The sequence below is a fragment of the Lithobates pipiens genome, unplaced genomic scaffold (genome assembly GCF_037356315.1).
Source record: "Lithobates pipiens isolate NorthernLeopardFrog02 unplaced genomic scaffold, aLitPip1_a1.2 Scaffold_3, whole genome shotgun sequence".
NCBI lineage: Eukaryota > Metazoa > Chordata > Amphibia > Anura > Ranidae > Lithobates > Lithobates pipiens.
The window spans coordinates 96,910,883-96,938,207 of NW_027507790.1; the positions used below are offsets into that span (position 1 = coordinate 96,910,883).

Genomic DNA, 27,325 nt, shown 5'->3' on the forward strand with positions numbered 1-27,325 from the left:
AAATTGCTGAGAAGCATGTTGAGCACATTGAATTTTTTATTTTTTTGTTGTCCCAAGTGATTGAATAATGACAAAAATAAATAATGTTTACAAAAAGTTGTCACTAAATTATATATTGCTCACACATGCCATAGTTATATGTGGAATTGCAACCCAAAATATATTCTGCTGCTTCTCCTGAGTACGGGGATACCACGTGTGGGACTTTTTGGGAGTCTAGCAGCGTACGGCACCCCGAAAACCAATCACCGCCTTCAGGATTTCTAAGGGTGCAAATTTTTGATTTCACTCCTCACTACCTATCACACAGTTTCGAAGGCCATAAAATGCCAAAAATAGCACAAAACCCACCCAAATGACCCTTTGGAAAGTAGATACTCCAAGCTATTTGAGAGGCATGTTGAGTCCATGGAATATTTTATATTTTGCCACAAGTTGCGGGAAGATTACAAACTTTTTTTTTTTCCCACAAAGTTGTCACTAAATGATATATTGCTCACACATGCTATGGGCATATGTGAAATTATACCCCAAAATACATTCTGCTGCGTCTCCTAAGTATGGGGATACCACATGTGGGGGACTTTTTGGGAGCCTAGCCGCGTACGGGACCCCGAAAACCAAGCACCGCCTTCAGAATTTCTAAGGGCATTCATTTTTTATTTCACTGAACCTGATGAGTGACTTCCTCTTCACTATCTGTCATGCTCAGAAACGTGTAGGCCTCTTCACTAGTGTACCTTCGCTTTGCCATTCTGGGCTCTAAATTTAGTGGTACACTAGTGAGATTCACAGGTAAAAAAGCACCTAGGCTGTCAGCGACTGTATAAAACAATACCAAAAAAAAAAAAAAACTGTTAGCGATCGCAGGAATCAGGCCTGACTCTGTAAACGCTGCAGTTATGTGCTTAGTGTTTTGTAAGTGACAGTGATCGATCGATCGATACTGCACTTGGGTGGGCTGGGCGGAGGGGCAAAACGCAGGTGCTAGCAGGTATCTGGGCTGATCCCGCTAACAATGCATTTTTTGGAACCCTAAACTGCTGGGGACTCTAGTATAGATCTGATCAAATCAGATATTGATCTGTTCAGATACTATACCACTACGGGAGGTGTATGCTTTGCGCGTGGGTGTTAGCGATACTGGCACTAACCTGCCTGGGGCGACGCAGACCCTATCTAACCCTAAAACCTAATTGATATCACCCGCCGGGTGATCAGGGGGGTTAAACCTTTATTGGGTAATAAATGGCGGGTGCCCTGATGTTATAAAAACTATCTAACCAGCGTCACCCGTAACACTTATACGGTGATCATTGGTGAAAGGGTTAACTCTAGGGGCAATCAGGGGGTTAAAACCTTTATTAGGTTGTATATGGGGGTCCCTGACGCTATAAAAACCTGGCGGTGAACCTAAAAAATAACTAGCTACCTAGCGGCACCAGTGACACTAATGCAGCGATCAGAAAAACGATCGCTTAGTGACACTGGCAAAAGGGGGTGAAAGGGTTACCTGGGGGGCAATCAAGGGGTTAAACCCCCCCATTAAGGGGGCTACCCTGGACCCAACACTAACTGCCCTGACACTTTTTACAGTCACAATTGATAATAAATGCAGTGATCAGTAAATAAATGATCACTGCAATCAGTGACACTGTGACAGGGGGGGTGAAAGTGTGCCTATGTGTACCTACATGTCAGTGTAGTGTTGGTGCACTTACTATGATGTCTTCTCTCCTCGCCATCCGGTCAAAAAGACCGCCACGAGGAGAGTGACATCACTTCCTCCTGCCTGTGTTTACACTACACGGGTAGGGGAAGCTTCTCATTCGCCAGGAGCGATCGCGAAGGGATGGCCAGAAACCAACGGCCGTCCCCTCATCCCGGATCGCTCCTGAAATTAAACGGACCGCCATAGCCAAAGCCGCACATATATCTAGCACAGTAGCCCCACCATATTTTATGGCAAACATTTGTGCCAGAATAGAGCTGCAAGAGTCTGGATAAAATGAGAATAGAAATTTTTTTGCTTAGAATAAAGGTCACGATTCTCAGCGTATCATCATCTTTCACATTATACACAAAACTGCGCTAATTTAACCGGTTTTTATTTATTTATTTTTTAAGCAGTGTTCCAGGTCGTTTTTACATTTATTTAAAGTCACCAGCTACAAAAAGCTAGCTGATAACTTTATAAACGCTCACCTGTCCCACGGTGCAGCCGCCTGAAGCTTTGCTCCTCTCTCTCTCTTCTTGGCACTGGCATTGCAAGTGTGGGCACCCGGCTGTGAAAGCTTGCGGCTTCACAGCTGGGTGCACACTGCTCATGTGCGAGTCACGCTGCACCTTCTCAGTGGCTGGGAAATCTTCTGGGACCTGTGACGTGTCTCAGAAGATTGCAGGGGAGGGAGGGGGAGTGGAGGAGTAATTTAGGCAGTGAGAGCGGAAGTGGAAGCTGGGTACCTGTCAAAACTAGAGAGTCTCTCTCTTTCTCTCTCTTTAAAAAAAAAAAAAAAAAAAAAGGACGCCAAATATGGCGTGTCAGGGGGCGAGAAGTTCTTAAAGCGTAAGTTCCACTTTTGGGTGGAACTCTGCTTTAATTGAAGTATATTTTTTCCCCAAAAAAATAGATTTTGAAAGACTGCTGTGCAAATAGTGCAATATAAAATGTTGCAATGTTCTCCATTAAATTCTCTAGGGTCCAGTGGCGGTGTATCCATAAAGGGCGCAGGAGCACCACCCCATCTCTCCTGAATCGCTTTATTCACCATAGATGGATAGATTCATGCATCTATGGTCGCTGCCGACACCCCCTATTCAGGTGCCCGACATATTTTCGGGCGTCGGGCATTTGAATTACAGCGGCAGGGGTGTTTTTTTGGAAGCACCTGAATAGAGCCATAGGCTCTAATAGGCGCCCAAAAAGGTGAACAGCGGGTGCAATGCTGTGCGTTCACTCATTTGTGTGTTAGCAAAGCGAAGGGAATCCGCCTCTCAGCCAGTTTGCCGGGTCTGTTACCGGTCACCTGATTGGCTGAAACGTCAGGCGCTGTGATTGGACGCCTGAGAGAGGACGGAAGAAGACATGGAGGACCTGCAGGAGACTGCCGCTGACCCGCTCCGAGACAAGTAAATGCCGGGCAGCATCTGATGGGGCACACTGTTGGCAACTGATGGGGCACAGTGGCTGCATTTGATTTTTTTTTTCCAGTTTGTTTGCACCCCTCCCCCCAAAAAAAAAAATTTGAGCACCAGCCGCCACTGCTAGGGTCTCTGCTTAAAAATTTTAAAAAACATTTAAAAAAAAATAAAAAAAAAAAAAAAAAACCAGCAAGTGTCAAAAAAGGTTTAGACTTTAGGTGGTTAAACTGACCTCATTTACAGATGGACGCTTATCCATTTGAGCTAAAAGAAAGGAGAGCTGCATCTATCCTGCTGATTAAAAAAAAAAAAAAAAAACAAAAAAAAAAAAACAATGTTTGACAGCTCTGCACCTTGTTTAGATGAATCCAGGAAATGTTGCATTAAGATTGTGAGGGGTTTGAATCGTGAGAACGATTTTTTAACGATTAATTGTGCAGCTCTATGCCAGAGGGTTACTTAACACAGCAGAATGAGTTTATATTCAACCTTAAAAAAAAGGAGTTTGGATGTTGTCATGAATGTCTACCTGCATCTAAAATATGGACATTGTGGCCTGGAAAGCGACTACAATGTAGTTCTTCAGTATGGTGAATGGGTGTGATGCATGGCATATAAGAGACTAGGGAAAGATAGCAGAAAATGTTTAAAAATGCAATGATCAAGTACATGCAAAGCGTGCTCCTTTTATGACTCTGCTTCGTTAATAAAGATTTAAAATTACAAAGTTCACTAAAGCGTCCATTAATTTAACCCTGTGACAACAGTGCAATAAAAATCTAACATTAATGTTGCTGCAATGTAAGTTAATAGAAAAAAATAAAAAAATAAAAAGAAGAAGAAGGACCGCCTTCATAAACAAGAAACCATATTACAGTATGTAATAACATGCAGTGAGATTACACTGAAATATTTTAAAACGTCAGCTAACCCACATACAAAATTCCTCTTAATATGAGCACTGCTAGTGTACAAGAAAACTAGATCATACTTGTATTTCAGGTGAGACTTTCCCAATCTTCTTTGGGAGCTGGGTGTAATATATATATATATATATATATATATATATATATATATATATATATATATATATATATATATACACATATATACACACACACACATATATATACATACATATACATATACATATATATATATATATATATATATATATATATATATATATATATATATATATATATATATATATATATATATATATATATATATATACACACACATATACATATATACACATATACACACACACACGTTTAAAGCCCAATACACACTCAGATTTTCTGCCGATTTACTAAAACCATATAATATGAGGTCAAACATTAGGCGTTTCAATGTGTATGCAATCAGGCAGGCCCTTGCACTACATGGTTTTGGTAAATCTGAAGGAAAAATAAATAAATCAGCAGAAAATCTGATAGCGTGTGTGGGGCTTAAGAGGTTCATTTTAATAATTTGTTCATCTTATGTAGTCTGAAGCATTTTAGCTAGTACTTCAAAGAACATACAGAAGATTAGACTCCGGATTCTGAAGAGCTACAGGCTAAAATAACGTTGTGGGCCTCGGGCTGCGCAGTGTGGCAGGGGTTTGAGAATACCAAGAGTAGCTAGATATAATTAAACATTTGCCTTAGGTTCCGTTCACATATGCTGCGGTCACGGTGCGTCCTTGTTCTCCAATTCAGATCCAAATTTTTGCCTGAATTCACACCTGAATTGGACCAGAAGAGGCACTGGACCCTTCTTCAATGTGGACCACGGCCGACCCGAAGCTGTGTGAACCAGCTTCATTGAGAGACGGTCACACTCCATCATGCGAATTGCATGGGAGGGAAACAGCATCTCCAACATTTAATATTTCTGATCTCTGTCCACAGCATGAAAGAGTATCCTGTTCTCTTTGCATTGCTTCCTTTGTGTGAAAAAAAACATGGTGATCCAGTCAGTGCCTTAGCTTTCTTATCTCCAACTGACCACACCAGGCATATAGTCACATCCATTACAGTGTGATCAGTTTGCATTTTTGCAATCTACTTGGAAGTACTGGCAGATGCCGCCCCTCACTCTCACAGCCATTTACTGGGAAGATCATTGTACAGCTCTCCCTCTGCCTCCCGCTGACATGCCCCCCTGCAGAGATCTTCACTAGAAGATCAGTGCATTGCTGTTGCCACGTCCCCATCATCATAAGGAGTCTCCAAACCCACATCTGTAAGCCCCCTATGCAGCTCAGAAGAGAGGTCATTTAAAATTTTTAAAAAGTATTACACATACTTTAAAACATGGTGTCTGCAAGTTTTTTTTTCAGATTTTACCTTCACCCGATGATCACCATTCCACTCCAGATGGAGAACAGAGACCTTTAGATAGCAGCATTGACAGTCTGGGAGAGGGTAGTGTTAAGCCGTGTACACACGGGCGGATTGTATGGCCTACTTAGTCCGTCATACAATCCGACGGACAGTCCGTCATACTTTCGAATGAACGGACTTGACCACACACGGATGCACAAACAGTCCGTCGAAAGCTTGCGCGATGACGTGTACAGCACGTACGACGGGACTAGAAATAGGAAGTCCAATACACAGCAAAGCACCCTTCCGCCGTGTAAATCCTTTCTGAGCATGCTCCATTCTTAGTCCGTCAAACTAGCCTACTCACGAGCGGATTGTCCGCTGAAACCAAAGTATGACGGACAATATTACGGAAAATCCGAAATACTTAGTACGCCAGACTGCGCGCTGAAAAAGTCTGCTGAAGCCCACACACGAGCGGACCGTCCGCTGAAATGTGTTTCGGCGGACTAAGTAGGCCATACAATCCGCCCGTGTGTACGCGGCTTTAGACTAGCAGATTTAGATGGACTTGACTAAGAAATTGAAGCTGAACTCTAACACTTTATAAGCACTTAAAGCAAACAGTTTTTTTTTCCCCTTTTGGAATAAAGGTTTTACATAAAATGGATAAAAGCAGATCATTGCAAGTAGCCCTATAAGTGTTATACGGTTTGTTTTATCCCTCTGTTGTTTTTGCCAAACAGCTTGGACTGTTGGGCTCCATTCACCCTTGGCACTTTGGGACTGCGGCAGAATTTCTGCAATTCTGTCCACGATCTCAAAAAAAAAAAAAAAAAAAAAAAAAAAAAAACGCAGGTGTCATTATTTTCAATGGCAACTAAAGCGCGGTGCCATTTTGCAATTGCATCACCTAAAGCTTGTCACCCAAAAGAAGCTCCTGCTCCTTTTTGGGCAGCACGTGACAAGCGCAGCAAATCCCGACTGCATTTGATGTGCCACTGAAAATAATGGAACCTGAACCTGCGTATTGTGAGATTGCAGTGAGTTTTGAGATTGTGAGCAGAATCGCAGCGATCCTGCCCCGATTCCCAAAATGCCAAGTATGAATAGAGTCTTAAAAGGGAGACTTCCTCTCCTATAGTAGCTACGCTCAATCCACAGTACCTAGAGAAAAGCAGCATTAACACCTAGGCTGCTCTCCTGATGTGGACTACAAACACACCTTCCACTCTTCGTCCTTCAAAACATGGAGGTGGGGTAGTTTGTAGATGGGAGCTTGCAATGTAGATAGCATTGCTTGCGATTTCAGTTCAGCTCAAAGAAAGTGACGAGGGCATTGCATTTCTGGAAAGATCAAAAATATAACAATAAATTGAACTAATAAAATCTGCAACACATTACAGTTTTGATCTTAGGCCTAAATATACACTCTGATAAACAGGATTTTATTTCTGAATATTCTTCCACTTCTCTTTATGTAAATGTGTTCTTTTTACCACTAACCACAGAATGAAAATCTGCAGTTCAAACAAGAATAAAGACTACATCAAACAGACCAATGAAAAGAAAGTTTCAGGTTCAAGCCATTTGTAAACAAGTATAAAAGCCAGCCAGGGGGTTCAGTCACAGCTACTATTTTCATTGAGCCATTGAAATTAAACACAAGAAGTGCGATTTCTGTTCTAAGAGAAAACAAACTTAGCTTCATACATTGACAAGATACATTTTCATTAAATGTTTCCACAAAACTTTCTTATCCAGTCATTGCCATAATGCCTGCAGACCCAGCCTGCTTCTTAACACTAACTGTATCTTTTTATTGCCCAAATCACTTATTTGTCTATTTTTCATTTACTGTATGCCTCTTCAGCTCTTAAATCTAGATAACTGATATGCATTGATACTGTGTAATGCTAAAAAAAAAAAAAAATCTAAAGTGAAATAAAGAAAAAAAAAGAAAAATAGAAAATACATTAGAGCCGGTTCACACAGCGGGCGATGCGAGGCGACACGACTCGCCTTGCCTTGCTCTCGCAAGTCGCCCCCGTTCTGTACAATGGAACCGTTCTGAGAGGAGCGACTCGAGTCGCTCCGACTCAGAAAAAAGGTCCCTGTACTACTTTTGGGCGACCTCGGGGCGACTTGCATTGACTTCTATACAGAAGTCATCTGCAAGTTGCCGCTGAGGTCGCGGCAGGTCGCGACGAGGCAAGTCGGAGTCGCCTCGCCTCGCCTGCAGTGTGAACCGGCCCTACACACACTTCAATATCACATCCCCCCCCCCCCCCTCCCATTTTGGATAGAGTGAGGGAGGGTTATAACCTGTCAATTTTTTTCCCACCATTTAGGTGTTCCATTGCAGAGATTTCCCATCACTGCCTGTCCTATAGCCAAACAGGAAGAGAGGAAAGGAAATCCCTGCAAATTAGGGAATTCCTTGCTGACCCCCCCCTCTCAGTTACCAAAACTCAAGTCCCCATTAGAGGATTTCCCCTCCAATAAGTCTCTGGGAACAACCCAAAATTTGGGATCCCCCCTGTCAATGACAAATGGTAAATAGGACAAATAGAGCAGGTGAATCTCACTAAGGAAGGTGCAGATACCATGGAGCAGTGGGCTATTGGCTGAATCCTCTAGCCTGAGCAGGGCAGCACCCACACTATTACAATTGGGTAGCAGAGGCACAGACAGGAATAAAAACTGACAGGTGTTCTAATCCCTCTGTACAAAAAAATAAAAAATAAATAATAAAAACCCACCACACACACACACGTGCGCTTTGCCTCTAGGTATACTTTAACATCACAACGCAGGGGAAAGCTAGGCAGGATTTATCAGCAATTAAAAATGTAAGCAGCATTTTCTTATTTTTGTGTGAAGTTATGCTATGTAAATAGAAAACATAAAACACATATAAAAAGTAGGTGTTATTCCAATTTGCTGCAAAGAGGAAATAAACTTTATAAATTGTTAGCTGCAGTCATAATTTTAACTAGAAATGATGAACAACACAAGAATTGTAAATGTATCAAATAATTTCTAGGAAAAAGCATGCAGACAAAAATCACAGCCAGGAGGTATAAGGAAGCGTTACAGCGAGTAAAAAATTAACCATCAGTTAAACACGCACCCCAATGGTAGGCTATTTACAGGGGAAAAAAACCTTTAAGAGCACTTATATAGTCTGACAAGTAAATGAATTGCAACCGATACATGAAACGTAGCAAAAAAAAAAAAAAAAGCTGCTAACATGCAGCTCTAAAGAGAGAGCACTCAAAGGGGCATAAGAAAAAGACATTCCCAATTTCAGTATAGTGTGTGTGTCTCTGTGTATAAAATGTAATAATTACTCAATTCTTGGCTACGTGCGCACAGATCTATGCATACAACCTTTGGACCCAGCGTCTCTACACAATCACTCTGCTTTGGCAAGTAGAATAAAATCATTTATGAAATTGTTGAAGTATTAAACCCATTTGGAATACTGACTGAGGTAGCCAGCATGCTTTCAGTATGACGTCCAAAGTAAATTGCCAAAATAACGGACTGTTAAAAAAAAAAAGCCACCACATCCACAAAGTTTTACAGGCACAGCACATATGACAAACATACCATTCAGCTGCTCTAACATACTCCATTCGGCAACTCGAGAAGCTCAGTTTTAATTGAGATCCCTGATGTGACAGCAATGACAGGAAATGTGAGGCTTGCAGCATAGAATGGATGCAACCTGAGTGACTCATTCAGTCTATAATTGGTAAATTCCTCACTTTCAATCCCATGACTATGAGCCATCCTCACAATATGGTGCAGGGAGATGAGTAAGGCAAGCACATCTGACATCACAGAGTTAAAGCAGAAGAGGCAGCCTTTCTATCTGCGATGCTCTCAGACAATAGCCTATTATCATTTTTGAAATTCTACAACCATCTCTATAAACAATAAAAACTTATGTGCTGACATGTCTCTACCATCCACAAGTACAACTGTATGGCCCCTCCTCCCTGCTATTACATCATAGCAGGAAATAACTCTGCTCCCGGACACGACCAGGGCTTCCCTTATTCACTTCTACATCAGTTGTGCTGACAAAGGAGGAACAATAATGTGTTTGCATCCTCTGTTCCATCTCGGTGCTGCTGATCTCCTGCAGCCTATTTGCAGCCACTTCCTGTCTACATGCACTCCACAGATGCCTGCAAGGCAATTCTTCTTAGGTCAGATTTCCTGATGACTACAATGGTGGACCATGAAAAACAGCCACTTGTAGCCTCCATCAGAACCTTGTAGGACAGGATAACATCACAAGAGAACAGGGGACAAGGATATCACATAGTCCAACTATAACAGGTAGCGCCTGAACCTTCATGGCAGGATCACCAGGTATTGTTTAACCACTTAAAGACCAAGCCTTTGCTGGCACTTTGGTTGCAAGCTTAAATCAGTATTTTTTCCTGGAAAATTACTTTATTACCCCCAAACATGTTACGCCGAATAGATAACAAACATGTCACATTAAAAACGCTCCTAGAATGGCAAAACACTGTGGTACTTAAAAATCTCCATAAGCGACGCTTTAAACACCTTTACAAGTTACCTATTTAGAGTTACAGAAGAGGTCTAGCATGAAGATCATTGCTCTCACTCCAACATTCGTAACAATACCTCACATGTAGTATATATCTCCACACACACACGCAATTTATGTATGTGTTCACTTCTGCGTGCATGGAAGGATGGGAGGGTTATTTTTTTTTTTTTCTTTCTTATAGGATTTTTACACTGTCCATTTTTTTTTTATTTTTTTTATTTTTTTAGCACTTTTACTCCTATTACAAGGAATGTAAACACTCTTTGTAATAGAAATTTATTACGACAGGTCCTCATATGGGGTCAAAAAGACCATGTGTTTTGGAGCATTTTTCACACATTTTGCTATGCATTTTTTGCTGGCTGCAATAATGGCACCGCAAGCGCAACACATGCACCACTCCTCAAATGTGCAGATGTGAACATGGCTTTAACGATTGGTTTTTCATATAAACAGCCTCCCAAAGCAATAACTGTACAGGAAAAAGAAAAAAAAAAAGGCGCATTTTTAAAGGGTAACTCCACTTTTGTGTGGTAAAAAATATATATATATATATATATATATATATATATATATATATATATATATATATACATATATATATACATACATACATACATACATACACACGCACACACACACACACACACTTGTAGGATTGGCTCACCGATTTTCCTAAAGGTACAAATCAGATTTTAAGCATACCCTGTATTGTGACGCAGCACGAGTACACCACATTACAATACAGTTCCAATCATACATTTACCATGCGGTATGAGGAGATACTCCAAAAGGGTTAATCATGTCTAAAAAGGCATGCCGACCCTACAAAATTCCTCATTAGAACCCTGCAAGTGCAGCAGCTGAATAATTATAAAATCACTCCCATTTACATTAACTTTGCACATGGACGCAGACAAACAGCTATTTCCGCAGAACAACAAAAGGTAGGAATCTGCAACAAAGTGTGTTAAACTTCCTGCAATGTACATAGATCACCCAGAGGGGAATGTTTTGTTTTTGCGACAAAACTGGGAGTTACTCTTTAGACAGAACTGACTTTCTTTGGTGCCGTTTTAACACTGATGCGGATCTTGATGCATTATAAAAAGCTTAGATTCACTTGTCATCCAAAACACATTGAGGTTGATTTACTAAAGACAAATCCACTACAAAACGCACTTGGGAGTGCAGTCATTCTATATCTAAAGGGAAAAGGTTTGAGATGGGGAGGGGGGGTGAAGATCTGAGATGGGGGGGGGGGGGGAGGGAGGAAGAGTAGAGAAGATCTGAGATTAGGGAGTGGGGGTCGGGTCAAGAAGATCCGAGATTAGGGGGGGGGGGGGGTCGAGAGATCCGAGATTGAAGGAGGGGGGGGGGGGTCGAGAGATCCGAGATTGAAGGAGGGGGGGGGGGGGGTCGAGAGATCCGAGATTGAAGGAGGGGGGGGGGGGGGGGTCGAGAGATCCGAGATTGAAGGAGGGGGGGGGGGGGGGTCGAGAGATCCGAGATTGAAGGAGGGGGGGGGGGGGGGGTCGAGAGATCCGAGATTGAAGGAGGGGGGGGGGGGTCGAGAGATCCGAGATTGAAGGAGGGGGGGGGGGGGGTCGAGAGATCCGAGATTGAAGGAGGGGGGGGGGGGGGGGGGTCGAGAGATCCGAGATTGAAGGAGGGGGGGGGGGGGGGGTCGAGAGATCCGAGATTGAAGGAGGGGGGGGGGGGTCGAGAGATCCGAGATTGAAGGAGGGGGGGGGGGGGGGTCGAGAGATCCGAGATTGAAGGAGGGGGGGGGGGGGTCGAGAGATCCGAGATTGAAGGAGGGGGGGGGGGTCGAGAGATCCGAGATTGAAGGAGGGGGGGGGGGGGGTCGAGAGATCCGAGATTGAAGGAGGGGGGGGGGGGGTCGAGAGATTCGAGATTGAAGGAGGGGGGGGGGGGGTCGAGAGATCCGAGATTGAAGGAGGGGGGGGGGGGGGGTCGAGAGATCCGAGATTGAAGGAGGGGGGGGGGGGGGGTCGAGAGATCCGAGATTGAAGGAGGGGGGGGGGGGGGTCGAGAGATCCGAGATTGAAGGAGGGGGGGGGTCGAGAGATCCGAGATTGAAGGAGGGGGGGGGGGGTCGAGAGATCCGAGATTGAAGGAGGGGGGGGGTCGAGAGATCCGAGATTGAAGGAGGGGGGGGGGGGGTCGAGAGATCCGAGATTGAAGGAGGGGGGGGGGGGGGGGTCGAGAGATCCGAGATTGAAGGAGGGGGGGGGGGGGGGGGTCGAGAGATCCGAGATTGAAGGAGGGGGGGGGGGTCGAGAGATCCGAGATTGAAGGAGGGGGGGGGGTCGAGAGATCCGAGATTGAAGGAGGGGGGGGGTCGAGAGATCCGAGATTGAAGGAGGGGGGGGGGGTGTCGAGAGATCCGAGATTGAAGGAGGGGGGGGGGGTGTCGAGAGATCCGAGATTGAGGGAGGGAGGGGGGTGTCGAGAGATCCGAGATTGAGGGAGGGAGGGGGGTGTCGAGAGATCCGAGATTGAGGGAGGGAGGGGGGTGTCGAGAGATCCGAGATTGAGGGAGGGAGGGGGGTGTCGAGAGATCCGAGATTGAGGGAGGGAGGGGGGTGTCGAGAGATCCGAGATTGAGGGAGGGAATCTGCTCATTTCTATCATCCAATTATGTGAAAGCAAAAGTGGATTTTTTTTCCCCCTGCATGCCCCCCTCAGATCTACAGTGATGCATTTGCACCATCATGGAATCATTCCCCGCATCCATTATCTTTTGTACCACCACCCCCTCCCTTTAGAATGTAAGCTCTACAAGCAGGGCCCTACTGTCCCTTCTGTATTGTACTGTAATTGTGCTGTCTCCCCTCTACGTTGTAAAGCGCTGTGTAAACTGTTGCCGCTATATAAATCGTGGATAATAATAATAATAATACACAGTGGGTTTGCCTTTAGTAAATAAACCCCACAGGTTTCAATGATGGTCCTTCACATCTATGTGTAGCCATTGCAATGCAGAAAAAAAAAAATTAAAAAAAAAAAAAATCCTGTGCGAGTTTACAGCGTTGCGGTGCGATTTTCCTCTCCGTAGACATCAATGGAAACTGACATGAAATTGCATTGTGTTCAGATGTGTGCAAATACTGCTTTTTCTGTGTAGATTTTTTACATATCCCCCCCACCCCACAGAAATTGCAACTGCACCCAATCCCATCTGAAAATGTATTAAATTCGCACTGTCTAGCACAAATCGCAAAGCAAAATCCAGCAAAAACAAAAAAAAATTTGCACGAGAGTCGCACCCATTTGTATTGCATTACTGCGAGTCCAGCCTTCCAGAGGACTAGACAGCGCTCACATGATGCTTCACATCACTAGTTCCCAGCCAATGAAAAGCAGCACACCATGACAGGTCCACTTGCAGAGCCCAATCACACCACAGAGTTCTGTAATGTGACCTCATTGCACCTCTATGGTGATAGGTCACATCCAAACCCAAGAAACTGAAAAGTTTTGGCGCTCCTTTTGCAACTCGTTTCGCGCAGAACGCGTTTTGCGTTCCATAGCACTCTATCAGTGCACACACAATATGCACTTTTTTTTTTTTTTTTTTTAAGCCTTCACATCACAAGAGGACAGCGTCCCCTACAGGCCAATGCTAAGACTGTAAGAAATGGCAGTGCTGAGGTGTGACTGAAGCGGACTTTGTGTGTTTCCCCAGCAGCCTATGTATGAAGTGTGCACTTCTGTCCATTGGGCTCGTATGAGGGTCGGCCAGTGGCTCGGGCGCCTCATGTGGCTGTCAGCAGCGTATGAATAGAGGTCCACCTGGAAGTGACAGGGAGGGGGCACTTACCTGGCTGAGGCGTCTCCGGACAAAGTGGTGTGTGTCATCCCCCGGGGGGGTCCCAGCTGGGAGTCCTGTCAGAGTGAGTGCAGGGCGGAGGGACACACCTGTCAAAGTGTGTGCGAAGGTGGGCTGGCACTTTTCCCGGAGTGAGTGTCCGGCGGAGGGATTTCCCGCTCTGCTCCGTCAAGTCTCCGCACTAGTATCACAGCTCCGCGCACGACTCCGCTCCACCTTTCTGACCCCTCACAGCCCCCATCCTTCCTCAGGGAGACTTTACTGATAAAGAGAGAAGAAAAAAAATGGAACCTCCAGCGCGAGCGGGAGCAGCCTACCGAGGCGTCAGCAGCCGATCGCAGATCGCCGCTTGCCTTGAGCGCCCGCGGCTCATCGGCGTTATCTGCGCTCGATTGCTTGAGTCGCGCAGAACAGGGAAGTGCGTGCTGCTTGTGTTGTTACATTTTTTGGGGGGACCACGTGAGGAGTGAGGCCACGCCCCGTTCAGTGACATTCTGAAGTCTGTGTTCACAGCTACGCTATTTTTAGCCCATTGGGTTATTTGTTAACCCGTTGGCGGCCGCTCGCCGGCTGCATTACGTAATGACATGTGCTCGGGCGGCTGTCAGGTGCCGGGCGGGATCCCTCCGTGTTAGGAGTGATGGCTGAGTACGGCCGCTAAGTTGTGGCCGGACAGCTGCTGGCGCGTTATTAATGAAACTTCAGATTTTTTTTCCTAGGCGGGCCGAGGACTTGTGATGTGTGTGATTACACCGACATGTAAGGTGTGGGGGCGGACTGGAGAAATTGGGTCATGGAATACAGGCATCGCCGTCCTCATTACATCTACTGTCTGTGTGCTGCCCTCTGCCGGATACAGACTCCTACTGCAGGTCATGGACTTCCACCATTCCTTCACTCTGTATACAAATACAGCCCAATTCTAATTATTGGATAGTAGAGCTGCACGATTCTGGCCAAAATGACAATCACGATTTTTTTTTTTTGCTTGGAATAAAAAGATCACGATTCTCGCGACGTAAAATCTTTTACATTATACAAAAAAAAAAAAAAAATGGACTAACTTTACTGGTTTGTTTTCTTTATTTTTATTTTTTTAATTCATGCAAGTAATTCCCCCCCCCCCAAAAAAATGCATTTGAAAGACCGCTTTGCGAATACAGTGTGACATAAAAGATTACAACAACCGCCATTTTATTCTCTAGGGTGTCTACTAAAAAATGTACATAATGTCTGGGCGTTCTAAGTAATTTTCTAGCAAAAAGAAAATGATTTTAACTTGAAACCAACAAATGTCAGAAAAAGGTTTGGTGTTCAAATGGTTAAACTTTTTTTCACTTACACGCAAAGTCTATTCCATTGACAAATTGTTACAATGTTTATACTTAAAGTGGTGTTGCACAGAAAAAAAATAATAAATTTGTATTTTATTTTTAACTTGCCTCTAAATGCCTGTTGCTAGGGGGTCCCTCGTAGTCTGTCTCCTTCAGTGCCTGGGCTGGTGACATCACTTCCCCTCAGCTCTGCCTCCTCCCTCCCGTCAGTCACCTGCGACACCTGACAGGTCCCAGATGACTGCACGGCCAATCACTGTGCGCGGCGCCACTCGTGCATGCGCAGTGGGTGCCAGACTCTGGCTTCGCATTTGCAATGCCGGTGTCGTCGAGCGGAGGGGGGAGGGGGGGGCGAGCAGGGTTTCGATTCCCCACGCATCACTGGACCCTGGAACAGGTAAGTGTCCGATTATTAAAAGTCAGCAGCTGCAGTATTTGTAGCTGCTGACTTACTTTTTTTAAATTTTTTTTTATGGAAACTCCTCTTTAAGTTTAACTGATAAAGAATGTTTTGATTCTTGGCAGACTGCCCAGTTTTTCTCTTCCTTTCTTTTGAGGGCTGTGGCTTCAGAAGAGCAGTGAGAATTCTTTGCATAGAAAGAATTGTGAAACACTTTAGTCAAGATCACGATAACGATTCTTGATGATTAATTGTGCAGCTCTATTGGATAGTAAAGGGACCCTGTCATCACATCAGTCATTACAAATATCTTCTTCTATGTGCATTTAAAGCAGTCATGTTTTCAGCTTTCCATCTCTTCTGCCCTTGTTGCTTTAACTTTGGATGGTAAAACTTTTTTTTTTCTGCTAGTAAATACCTTATACAGCCAACTTCATGTTTCTTGTCTGGTCATTAGCCTAGGTTTATGACATCATGCACAGATCTCTCTCTCTCTAGTGAGAGTTTGCCAGGAAGGGAGTCATAAGAGGTCCAATGAGAGCTGCAGAGCTGGAGGTGTACCTCTGTGTAAATGCAGGGAGTGAACAGGCAGCTCCCCACAATTTAAAATGGCTTCAGCTAGACTTAGTGCAGGGAGGTTTCTGCAGCTTATTTGGTAAGTACAGAATTACAGTATATATATAAAATAATATGCAAAGTGGTTGGAGGGAAGCTTCAGAATGGCAAAGATGTTTTTATTACAAATCATGTGAGCAGACTGCAGTTCCTCTTTAACCACTTTCCGACCACCGTATGTACATTTACATCGGCAGAATGGCACGGCTGGGCAAATGGGCGTACAGGTACGTTCCTTTGAATTTGCCGCCATGTGGTCACGTGCTCGGCGCGCAACCCAGCCAGGAGCTCCGTGAGTAGGGTCCAGCGGATACTCACGATCGCCTCATGGATCTGAAGAATGGGGAGAAGCTAATGTAAACAAGCATCTCCCTGTTCTGCCTAGTGACAGTGTCACTGATCAGCTCTCCCTGTAATCGGGAGCAATGATCAGTGATGTGTCACACACAGCCCCTCCCCGGCAGTTAGAATCACTCCCCAGGACACACTTAACCCCTTCCTAACCAGCTAGTGGTTAACCTCTTCACTGTCAGTGTCATTTTTACAGTAATCAGTGCAATTTTATAGCACTGATCGCTGTAAAAATGGCAATGGTCCCAAAAATGTGTCAAAATTGCCCAAAGTGTCCGCCATAATGTCGCAGTCCTGATCAAAATCGCAGATCGCCGCTATTACTAGTAAAAAAAAAAAATTATAATAAAAAATGGCATAAAACTAACCCTTGTTTTGTAGACGCTATAACTTTTGCGCAAACCAATCAATAAACGCTTCTTGCAATTTTTTTTATTTTTTTTATTTACCAAAAATATGTAGAAGAATACGTATCAGCCTAAACTGAGGGAAAAAAACAATGTTTTTTTATATATTTTTTGGGGATATTTGTTATAGCAAAAAGTTTCAAAAATTTGTTTTTTTTTCAAAATTGTCGCTCTATTTTTGTTTATCGTGCAAAAAATAAAAACCAAAGAGGTGATCAAATACCACCAGAAGAAAGCTCTATTTCTGTAGAAAAAATGATTAAAATTTTGTTTGGGAGCCATGACCGCACAATTGTCAGTTAAAGTGACGCTGTGCCGAATCGCAAAAAGTGCTCTGGTCTTTAGCCAGCAAAATGGTCTTGGGCTTAAGTGGTTAACCTCCTTCCTGCCCAAACCAGCTTTCAGCGCTGTCACTATTTGAATAACAATTGCGCGGTCATGCCACACTGTACCCAAATGACATTTTTATCATTAGAGCTTTCTTTTGGTGGTATTTAAAGAGGGATTTCACTGTAAATTTTTTTTTTAAAAGCCAGCAGCTACAAATACTGCAGCTGCTGACTTTTAATAAATGGACACTCACCTGTCCCAGGATCCAGCGATGTTGGCAGCCAAGGCCGATCAATCGGCTCTCGGCTGCTGCCGCCGCCATTCCAGGTGAAGGAATCAGGAAGTGAAGTGTTGCGGCTTCACTTCTCGGTTCCCTATTGTGCATGCGAGAGTCGCTCAGCGCAATAGGAATGGTCCGCGCTGTCTGCTGGGACACGCATGGATCCCAGAGACGGGAAGAGGTATAGACTCCCATGGGAGTCTATACCCGGAAGTGGGTGCAAATACCTGTCTTAGATAGGTATCTGCACCCCCCTCCCCCCTGAAAGGTGCCAACTGTGACACCGGAGGGGGGGAGGGTTCCGATGAGAGGAAGTTCCACTTTAGGGTGGAACCCCGCTTTAATCACCACTGTTTTTGCTAATCAAACAAAAATGTCCAAAAATGTAAATAAAAAAAAATATATATTTTTTTCAGTTTTTGTTATAACATTTTTCAAATAAGTAATTTTTCTTCTTTACTGATGAGGCTGCACTAGCCGCTATGGATAATTAAAGGGACTCAGTCATCAGACCATTCATTCCAAATATATTTTTGTAAGTGCATTTAGCCCCCTTCAGCGCTGTTGCACTTTAAATGACAATTTTGTGGTCATGAAACACTGTACGCAAATTAAAGTTTTACCATTGTTTTGAGACAGAGCTTTAGTGGTATTTAATCACCACCGTTTTTTGTTTTTTTTTGCTAATTAACCTCTTGCCAAACAGCCACCGTCATTATAAAGCGGCAGGTTGGCACGGTTGCACGAATCGGAGCAGCCGCTTTAAGAGTAATAGTAGGCACGCCCGCGGCGTAGATGTGCATGGCCTGTGGCCGCAATGACTGCCAGCCACACGCGATCACTCCGCAGAGAGTCAGAATGGGGATGTGTCAATGTAAACAAACAGATCCCCATTCTGACAAGGGAGTAGAGAGAGATGGTCTGTTCCTAGTGATCAGGAACCACAATCTATCTCCTCTAATTACTACACTCCCCCCCACAGTTAGAAACACCTCCCTAGAGAACGCTAAACCCCTTGATCGCCCCCTAGTGTGAACCCCTTCTTTGCCAGTGTAATTTATACAGTAATCAGTGGCTATTTTTAGAACTATTATTGTCACTGGTCCCAAAAAAGTGTCCGATCTGTCCACTACAATGTTGCAGTCCCGCTAAAAATTGCTGATCTGTGCATTTAACCCCCTTCCTGCCCAGACCAGCTTTCAGCGCTGTTGCACTTTGAATGACATTGTGCAGTCATGCAACGCTGTAACCAAATTACATTTTTATAATGTTTTTGAGACAGACAGAGCTTTCTTTTGGTGGTATTTAATCACCACTGGGTTTTTTTCATTTTTGCTAATCAAACGAAAAAATGAAATGTACAATTTTGAAAAAAAAAATAAAAAATCTTTCTTAGTTTCTGTTATAAAATGTTTGCAGTTAAGTAATTTTTCTTCTTCACTGATGGGTGTTGCTGAGGCTGCACTGATACTGATGAGTTGCACTGATAATCAGGACACCAATGATTAGTGTCCTGATTATTAGTGTAAAGAATGTGCTGACAGCTTTGCCAATTATGAGCTCTTCTTTCCTCACACAGAGCCTGAGGAAAGGACTGCTGATAACCGGAAAGTCTGTATACATGATTGGACACAGCTGATCACATGGGAAAGGGATGTTGTATAAAATAGAAGAAAAATTCAGCAGGAAAATAATAATTAAGTGGAGTAGAATGAGTTAATACAGCTAATTAGAGTAAATTAAGGGTTAAACAGAGGAATCATTTGGCTACCTTGACAGGTTGCTTTAAACTGACTTCATCTGCAGATCAAACCTCATCCCTTTGATCTGTATGTGAATAAACAACAAGATAGATACAAAAAGAAACAATGGGAGTTATTTACGAAAGGCAAATCCACTTTGCACTATAAGTGCAAAGTGCGCTTGGAAGTGCAGTCGCTGTAAATCTGAGGGGTAGATCTGAAATGAGGGGAAGCGCTTCAGATTTTTATCATCTAATCATGTGCAAGCTAAAATGCTGTTTTTTATTTGCCTTGCATTTCCTCCTCGGATCCACAGCAACTGCACTTCCAACTGCATTTTCTGTGCAATTTCAGTTGCACTTTGCACTTGTAGTGCAAAGTGGAGTTGCCTTTAGTAAATAACCCCCAATGTTTTTTTTTTTTATCTCTGTTTCAGCGGCTGAGCAATGTTGATAAACCTTGCCCGGCTGCTTTTTTTTTTTTTTTTGACAGCTTGAATTGCCAGGACTTCATTTACACTGCAGCTGTCAACAGGGCAGAGGAGGCCCATCCATTAAGGGAGCATGAACGCCGCCCCCCCCCCCCCCATCCACGCGTCTGGGTGCTTTCGGGGGGGGGGGAGGGGGGTTGATGCACCTGGTAAGAGCCAGAGGCTCTAATAGGCTTCCTCCTTCCAGCCAATCAGGAAGTGAGTCTGTAGACATGTCACCCGTTTGGTTGAAAGGGCAAGCGATCCTATTATGTGGAATGATGTGGAATTGGAATTCCCTTCCACAGGCGGTGATCTCAGCGGGGGGCATTGATGGTTTAAAAAAATTATTAGATAAGCACCTGAACGACCACAACATACAGGGATATACAATGTAATACTGATTTATAATCGCACACATAGCTTGGACTTGTGTCTTTTTTCAACCTAACCTACTATGTAACTTTGCATATTCTTTTATATATGCTGTGATTCTGTACTTGTCAAATATGTTGTAGAAAATCTCCGTCCACCGAGGTTGGCTGCAACCATTTTAATTGTGGGCAGCTGAAGCTGCTGCCAGTTCACTTCCTGGATTTACACAGACACACACACACCTCCAGCTCTGCAGCTCTCATTGGCCCTCTTATGACTCATCCCACCTACCTTTCTGGCAAACTCTCAGGAGAGAGAGAGCTGTGTATGATGTCATAAGCCTAGGCTTTTTACTAAACAAGAATTAGGAAGTGGGCTGTATAAGGTATTTACTGGCAGAAACAAAAAGGTTTTACTATCCAAAGTAAAAATAACAAGGGCAGAAGATTTAATAGATGGAAAATTGAAAAAATGACTGAAGGTCCACTTTAAAACAATTTTGCATAAACACATAAACTAACAAAACATAAATACATCTTATGTTTAAAGCTGCGAACCTCCAATGGTGACTCTTGCAATTTGCTATCAAAACATGTTGTTATAAGAACTTTCCAAAATTACATGAACTTAAATCATTAAGGCTCCATGCACACTTGTGTGACTTGACATGCGACTTTGGAAATTAATGTCACATGACAAGTCACACTTCATGTTTTTCAATGACAACCATATAAAAAATGTGCAACTTAAAGTTGCAGCAACTTTAAAAATGTTCACACACTACTGTGGTCCGACTTTCATCACACCTGATTGTTATCCATGCAATAGTTGTCCATTTTCATTGGTAAAAGCCAAAGTTGCATCCAATTTCCACCCATCCAAAGTTGCACTCCAAAGTCAAGCAACTTTGTACAAATGTGAATGAAGCCTAATATAGTGAAACCATATAAGCAAATGTAATGTAAATAACGTCTCTGGGAGAGTCCTCTCTGTGTATGTGTGATTCTTAAGGTCTTGTGCAGCAAAACACCACATGCTGACCACCACCAGTCACAATTCGCTCACATCAGATAATCGAGTTACAATAGATCTATATGTGCTTTTCCCTACCATGGTGGGGGGTGTCTTATCCTCCCCGTGTAGTTTTTCTCCTAATTCACTAAACAGTTCTCCAAGCCACCAGGATAAGATTCGTCAATGGCAATCAAACTCAAGAAAGACCATCATCATGTTTTACCTTTACAAAATCATCTACGTTTATTAAAAATCAAGAAACCATTCACATTAAAAAGTGCACTAAAATCTGTGTATATAACTGGTATGGGTGCACTGGCCCCTTAAGGAGCTACACAGCGTCACAAACCAATATCACCTCTCAGGCTCAATTGACAACATCCTTTTCATCCAGATGAGAGAGAAGTTGGCTGCAAATGGAGTGGTGCATGGATGAGACCAGAATATAAGCCTGACATCACCTTGGAAATACTGCTATCCCCAATTAGACATATGAATGCTATTCTTTATATGTATAAGAATCTTCAAATTCACATTCGGTTCCCATCATCATTTCAGATCTGCATGTGGCAGGTTACTCTCATGGGCCGGTAGGTGTTAAGCACTTAAGCCCCGGACCATTTTGCTGGCCAAAGACCAGAGCACATTTTGCGATATGGCACTGCATCGCTTTAACTGACAATTTGCGTGGTCGTGCTACGTGGCTCCCAGACAAGATTGACGTCCATTTTTTCTCACAAATAGAGCTTTATTTTAGTAGTATTTGATCACCTCTGCAGTTTTTATTTTTTGCGCTATAAACAAAAATAGAGCGACAATTTTGAAAAAAACACATTATTTTTTACTTTTTGCCATAATAAATATCCCCAAGAATATATTTAAAAAAAAATTTCCTCAGTTTAGGCCGATACGTATTCTTCTACATATTATTGATAAAAAAAAATCACAATAAGCGTTTATTGATTGATTTGTGCAAAAGTTATAGTGTCTACAAAATAGGGGTTAGTGTTATGGCATTTTTATTATTATTTTTTTTTTTACTAGCAATGGCGGCGATCTGCAATTTTTATTGGGACTGCGACATTATGGCGGACACATCGGACAATTTTGACACACTTTTGGGACTATTGTCATTTTTAAAGCGATCAGTGCTATAAAATTGCACTGATTACTGTAAAAATTACAGTAAATGGGTTAACCACCAGATGGTTAGGAAGGGGTTAAGTTTGTCCTGGGGAGTGATTCTAACTGTTAGGGGGAGGGCTGTGTGTGACACAGCGCTGATCCCAAGCTATGATCAGTGACAGTGTCACAAGGCAGAACGGGGAGATGCTTGTTTACATTAGCATATTGCATTGCATTGTGGTGACAAGGAGAGATCCTCAGCACAGAGCCAATCAAATAAGGGATTGTGCCTCTGTAACCAAGGATAACCAATAGCCAGCGGAAACTTAGGTGAGGAAATAACTTGGAATTGGATTATCTCATGGTGAAGAGCCCCTACGGCCATGGACAATGGAACCGTCTCATGAATCACATGGGCAGGCTGTAGAGGTCTCCAGTCAAGAGGCTCAATGGCAAGTGGAGAGTCATGCAGCGGAATCGAGTGCTTCAATACAAAGGCAGCATCAATGAACAGGCCTGCAGCCCCAAAGTTGATAAGAGCCTGTATCTCGATGGAAGACTCAGCCCAAGAAAGGGTGACCAAAACCAGGGGCTTATCCTTCTGGATAACTGGGGACTAAACAATGTCACCTAAGGTCTGTCTGTCTGTGACAGGACCTGAAGGTTCAGGCGTTCCCTGGACGGGTAGGACAAGACTTCAAAAAGTGACCTGCCTGGCCACAATAAAGGCACAATCTCTCCCTCCTCCTCAAGGTTCTCTCATCCGCAGAGAGATGCGTGAAGCCCAAGTGCATGGGTTCAACTTCACTGACCGACTCGGTAACAGGAGGCATGGGAGGCAAGGGTGGAAATGGAAAGCTCGAAGGCAAATATACAGGAGGATTCCGCAAGCGCTCCTTAAAAGAGAGTCTTTCTTTGAGTCTGGAGTCAATGAGGATGGCAAACGTGATCAACTTCTCCAGCTCAGTGGGTATATCTAGGGCTCAGGTTGTATCGGAGCAGTCACAGTTGGAGATTCTAGGTGAGCCGTGTGACTCGGAAGCATTTGCAACATCATGGCAAACTGATCTATGCAGTGATCTTGCTCATCCAATCTGAATAAAATATTACCAACAAGCGGATTTACTGTATCTTCTGAATTCATGGCCTTCGCCTACTGTCAGAAACCATGAAAAGAGACTGAGACAGGAGAAGATGGAATCTATACCACTAAGTATTGGTCTTCCTGTGGGACATAGATCATCTTTGCACATTTTGGGAAGCTGGTAAATAACCGGTACTCTTGGGGCAACTGGAATGAGATAACTTGTCTGGGCTTTCTTAACAAGTCTTATCAAATAGGCTTTTATCTTGTTAACGCAATTGCTTCTTAATTTCTTATAAGTATTTTTATCTCCCACCAATCTATTTATTTCCTTAGCATAGTCCCTTTTCTTAAGGACCACAATCCCTTCACCTTTATTGGCCATATGTATGACTATATTTTTCTTTTTCTCAAGAGCCTCAAAACCTTTTTGAATGTTCCCTTTTTTATGACCCTTTTTAGTTCTCATCAATTTAATGTCTTATGGCACCACAAACTTAAAAACATCTACAACTGGTTGGAGTATTTCATATGGTTAAAGGTGGAATGATTTTTCAAACCACTATTTTGGTACTCATGGATTCCATACGGAGGCTTCTCAGCAAAATGTTTTTTGATGTTAAGCTTTCTGATAAACCTTTTGGTATCAATGAAAGCATTAAACCTATCTAGGCCTTTGGGCATATTTTAGGTCAAGTTCCAAGACCCTAAACTCATTGGCCGTAAATGTTTCCTCATTAAGTTGAAAATCCCCCTGCCTACTGATCCCTCTGTCTTTTGGTTCTTTATGAGACAACAAGTGTCTAAAAATGAGACGGAATGGATTTTTAAATGTAATACTTTACATCCTGCTGGTATTAATATGGATATTGATTTGAAATGTTATATCTCTAAATATTGATTGTTATGGTGTTCCAACCATGTCTTATCCTTTTTAACAAATTCAAGATTGGAATAATGTTGAGGGCATTATCCTTTTTATCCACAAGATGGCGTCTATATTTGCCTGGATGCCTTTTAGAGCATTTATAGCTAATTCCATTGGGACACCTCTAGAGGGTGTGCCGCACACAGAATTCTTTTTAAAGTTAGTTTTTTATAATTAGATTTAATAAATAACATCATGTAATTTAAGCTTATTAGTTATTTGAGGTATCATATTATATTCTATATGCGGCCATTGAGCCATATCCGAGGAATGGAGTAGATCCTTTACTTTCATTCGCACTAATTCACGGGACCTGTGACATACAGCTTATTCAGGGATTCTGTCACTGCTCTTAGGGTGGGGGGTGATGAAATTAGAGCTACAGTTGATTATAATATTCAATTAATTGCAGCTAGCCTAACCATTATATAGGGCGGTGGGATTTATAAAGATAACTTCTTGAATTGTTTTTAATATATTTGGTTAACATCTTTGGATCTATAGGAATGTTATGTAGATTTTCAGAATCTCCAAATTATTATTATTATAACCCCCAAAGGCTGTGTTCACAGCTATGCGATTTTCTCCGCATCCAATTCGTATGGTAGGAGATTGTGACCAGTTCTCTCTGGTGCAAATTTGCACAGGGGTCCAAAATTCAGTCTGAAATTGGACCTGAAATGGTGATCGGGACGCACCGGACCCCTGCTGTGAACCTCATGCGGCAATAGTGTGAACCCAGCCAAAGACACATATCTTGCTCCATGAACTGCATTGAGAATGGGGAAAAAAGAAACTTGTGCTATATCATGTACTCATTTATGAACTGATGGTTTTTATACAGTATGTCTTTAGTATTATGCTGTATAAGTGCTGCGTAAACTCTGGGCGCTATATAAATCCTGTATAATAATAATATCATATTGTTTGTACTTTTTAGGATGCCACAATGATTTTTAATCATATCTATTAGATCTATGGTGTGGTATAATGAAAGTCCTATAATTACTTATATTTATTCATTGTCACCATTAGTCCTAGCTGAAGAGCCAAAATACACTATAGGTTCATTGCTAAAATATGTTTTGTTGGACCCACCAGAGAACCTTCAGGAGGTCTGAACCAACTATGCAATGCATAGCTAAATAAGAAGAATGAAAATAAAAATATTGTTTAGTGTTACTTTTTATTGTGTACTACTAAACAGCCATATATACCCTAATTTTATTAAAGAAGACTAAGGCTGGCCATACATTACATAATTTTCTTCTACAGTTTTTTTTTTAGATTTACCAAACCATATAGGTCTAAACAAAACACTTTAAATTCGTATGCAGCCAGACAGGACCTTGTACTACATGGTACTACGTAGTACTACATAGTTTAAGGTAAATCTAAAGGAAATTAAATATGAAAACGTTATAATGTATGGCTAGCCTTATAGACCTATAAAAAATATTTACACTTCTTTTATTTACAATTATAATTTCTTTACATTTGTATTGCTACATATCATCACCTCCCCCAATAGCTATCAAGACACTCCCACGGACATTTGCTGATTTACATACACATTGGGTATCTTAAGAATTCCAAATGGCAAAGCATACAGAAGTTATTAGTTCAAAGTGAGGAATGCACTATTAGTTCTCAGCACCTTTTGCAAATTTCCCCCTCTAGTGGACAGAAATATTATTGTGCTAGTTCGAAGTTTGTTTTTATCAGTTGTGAGAAAATGTAAGTGATAATAAAATAAAGATACATCAGGATAAGTAATGTTCTTATCAGTCAAGTGAGGTTAAGTTCTCATCATTTCCCACACAAGGAACAGCCTTAGCCACTGCTTTTCAAAGAAAACAAAGATTTACTAAAACTAGAGTAACTGTGCATCAATCAACCAATCAACATGTGCTGTAAATTGCCTTAAGTATTGCTCCTGTTTCTTCTTGTCAGAGGTTGCCATTTTGATGAAGCCCAGAGCCCCTGAACAGCAGTAAATCATAAAGTGCATCCAAACCCATCAATTTAATGGTTCAAAAAATAGTTATTTTTCTTGAAATGCTGGAATTGCTAACTGTCACATTTGCTTGTGTCCTAATTTTCAAACCATCAAATAGCCGGTGTCATAACTGATCACATGGCACCATGGCAGCTTCAGAAACAGCTTCTTTGGCTGAAAAGAAGGATAGGAGGGTTTAATTCCACTTTAAGGCTGTCAGCAGATTGGCCTCTACAAATTCATCAGTGCCTATAAAAAGAGAGCAACTGAGCATGTGCAGAGTCCTGGGAGACGGTGTATTACTGGATTTTAAATAGTAAAGGCAGTCATTTTTAAGGTTTTACATAGCTATACCTGCAAAAGAGGGCCAACCTGAAGTGATCTACCAGGACTTCATTTTCTGATTAAAGTTCTACTTTAAAATGTCATTAATCCCACATCATTTAAAAAAAACTCTCAAATAAATGGTATATTATATGCTGTTCATAATAACTCAGTCACTATGGGATTCATTTTCTGTATTTTACAAAAAATCTGTTTGATCCTGCTGCTCTCTATATCCCCTTCTGTTCATGTCCCCACTGCAGTTGGGAATTTTGTAGAGCTGTGTTGGTCGCTAGTGCACATGCTCAGGTTTTCCCATCTAAGCAGCCCATGTAATTATAGAGTTGCAAATGTGGGCATATACATAGTGGAAATGACAGCCCACTCTCTCCCTCCTCATCCATGCTCACTAACCAGCTAAACACAATGTGGGCGGGATATTATATCTAAATTGATGGAGGCTTTGCCTCCCTATTATCCTAAAGCACAGGCTGTATACCTCCCAACTTTTTGAGATGGGAACGAGGGACACCTATTACCAAAAGTATGTAGGCATAGGACACAAACCTTTCCATGACCCCTTAAAGGAGAATTATACAAAAAAAGATTAGTTAAACCCACAAGTACTTTTTTTAACCACCA

General features: G+C 42.5%; 1 protein-coding gene across 7 annotated transcripts in view; it reads right to left on the minus strand.

Moving 5' to 3' along the window:
- The window catches only part of TAOK3 (TAO kinase 3), a 401,409-nt gene extending 387,197 nt beyond the window's left edge, over positions 1 to 14,212 (minus strand). For 4 of the 7 annotated variants that reach the window (XM_077462072.1, XM_077462066.1, XM_077462071.1 and 1 more), the window contains exon 1: positions 13,898 to 14,210. The gene's annotated coding sequence lies outside the window, so the exon portion shown is untranslated. Of the gene's footprint in view, positions 1 to 9,071; positions 9,091 to 13,897 lie in introns of those variants that run through there. The other 3 variants (XM_077462074.1, XM_077462070.1, XM_077462068.1) reach the window with 3 other exon arrangements.
- Between the last annotated feature and the right edge of the window lie 13,113 nt (positions 14,213 to 27,325).